Source organism: Hippopotamus amphibius, chromosome 5, assembly GCF_030028045.1.
Source record: "Hippopotamus amphibius kiboko isolate mHipAmp2 chromosome 5, mHipAmp2.hap2, whole genome shotgun sequence".
Taxonomy (NCBI): domain Eukaryota; kingdom Metazoa; phylum Chordata; class Mammalia; order Artiodactyla; family Hippopotamidae; genus Hippopotamus; species Hippopotamus amphibius.
In genome coordinates, this window is record NC_080190.1 from 112578836 (window position 1) to 112581416 (window position 2581).

The following is a 2581-nucleotide window of genomic DNA, read 5'->3' on the forward strand; positions in this document are numbered from 1 at the left end:
GGGAAGTCCCTCTTACAGCAGCTTGATGGATGCTCTCAACTTCGCAACTCTGTTCCACTCGCTTTCCTGCTAAGAAACCTCCCAGGACTTCCCTCTTCTCCATCAAATGAAGCACCCATTCCTCTTCCTGGAATGCAGCCTCTTTTCCAAACTGGGCTTTTGTCGGGGATGCGCGGCATTCCCATCGTGTGTTCTGGTTCAGGCACAATGACTGTCATCATCCTTTTGCAATCTCTGGGCCTTCCCCATCCCACCCCCACCCCTCCACAGCAGGTGGCACGTGGGATCTTAGTTCCCGGACCAGGGATGGGATCCATGCCCCCTCCGGTGGAAACGTGGAGTCTTGACCACTGGACCACGAGGGAAGTCGCTGGGCCTTTCCTGACAACCCATTCCTTGCAGTGCCCAAGCTCTCATCCACATCACTATCTGTTGCATCATCAACCTTCAAGACTTATCTCAGTTGCCTGCCCATCTCGCTGAGACCTCCTCACATTCTGAGGCTTCATCTGTGGCATGTGCACAGAAAGGCACTTGAATTTGAACTTGTGAGTGAATTGCACGCTACTTGAGTCTCTGGGCCTAGTAAATGCCTGGTGCATCTGTTAAACCAAGTGTGGGCAAAAGCTGACTCAATGCTCCTTGGCCCCATATCCCAGCCATTTCTGGCCCATTACAGCCTTGCTTTCTCTCCTCCTCTTTTTAATCAGACACAGGCAATAAATCTGGCACGGAAAGAACTACCCTCCTCCCACCACCCCCACTGATTTTATACTTTGTTGGAGGCAAAAGCAAATTTCCAAGATTCAGGTCAACACCAATTTTGAATTGTTTCTGCCGGCTGGAAAAGAAAACTTTGAAAAAGACATCTGACTTTTTTTTTTTTTTCCAACTTGGGAAAAATTTGAAAGCTATAGTCTTTCAAGGAAACAGGATACTTAAAAAAAAACAAAAAAAACAAACAAAAAAAACCCCCAAAAAAACCCACCAGCCTGGCTTTATGTAGTTCAAGCCTGTCAAGCTAGTCTAATCTTTTGTGACAGAGCAACAGACCCGGTAGGTGAAGGGGGAAAACAATAGTTGGAATTTATCTTTGCTGCCTTTGAAACTTTTGATTCCTGAGTGCCACTCAATATGATTATCATTAAACTGCTTGAAAGCTGAAAGAGAGAGCCAGTTCTAGCTGGGGGACAGAAGTGGGCACTTTAGGAGGTCAGCCTTGAGCCCAGTGGTCCTGAACATCACTTGAAAGGGCCAGACGACAGAAAAAGAGAACATATTCAAAGTCAGCATTAATCTCAAGGTGGGGTTGGGGGTATTGATGAATAATCAGCAAGAAAAGTAACCTTGGCAATGACTTACATGATCAACACAAGTGTGCAGGGCTTGACTAGAAGAGAGTTCACCTTTTGGGGAAAACAATATCATCAATACAGCTTTAGACTAAGAATAGGAGACGGGCATGAAGCTATATAAACGTAGGAATCCTGCGGTCCTACACTTGCATTAACTGCGTCCCCTTCCAAACTCCATGGCTAAAGATGGGAAAGAGCATTTGGACAACATTCAAGGGAGAGCCACAGAGCTAATTCAACTAAGGCTGGCACGCAGGAATTGAAGACTTCTACCAAAAAGTTAAATGAATTTGGTTTATTGAATTTAGAGATGGACAACTTTTATGGGCAGTAACGAGATAGAAATGGGCTTAAATTATAACACACAAGAATAAAATCAAAAGTAAAGAAGTCTTCCTTAGTCTTAAGATTGGTAAGTGGGTTGTTAAAGTAGAACAGATCTCTGTAGGATGGTTGGAGGGTGCTAGGGGTTAACTGGTGGGTAGACCCAGAGAACCCCTGAAAATATGTCCCCACCCCACATTGTTATGAGGTTACTTCAAAGTACAGTTGACCCTTGAACAACAAAGGTTTTGAGCTGCGCTGGTCCACTTATACACGAATCTTTTTCAGCAGTAAATACCATAGTACCATACACTCTGGGGTTGGTTGAATCAGCAGATGGGGAATTGTGGGAAAGGTGGAACCACGGACACGGAGGGCTGACTATAAGTTATACATGGCTTTTCGACTACACGGAGTGTTGGTGCCCTAACCCCCGTGTTGGTCAAGGGTCAACTGTACTTCTTAAAATCCAAAATGGAAAATAAGAGGCAGCCAATGCCTCAAGTGTTAAAATGGCTTCAGGTTTAGTTATCACATAAAAAAAGAAATGCAAACACAGAATGCAGCTATTCCTTAAGACCAGCGTTGGGGACACGGGCAGTGAGCCAGCACTATCCTGTATGTGGATACAGTGCAGATTTGATCTGTGGCGCAGCCAGACACGTGGATAACGGGATTCCATCTTCCTACTTTCACTATCAACGAGCTCCTGAGAAAGTCCCTAATCTAAGAAGATGGTAACATTGGAAATCTGAGTGTAGCGCATCCTAAGCTATCCATGTCTGTCTCTGAACACTATTCTGTTCAAACATTTCTCTTTACGGTGTGATATGGCACAGAGAAAAAAAAGAACACAGTGACCGTCCCTACAACATTGCTGATAACTAATAATCACACAGTCA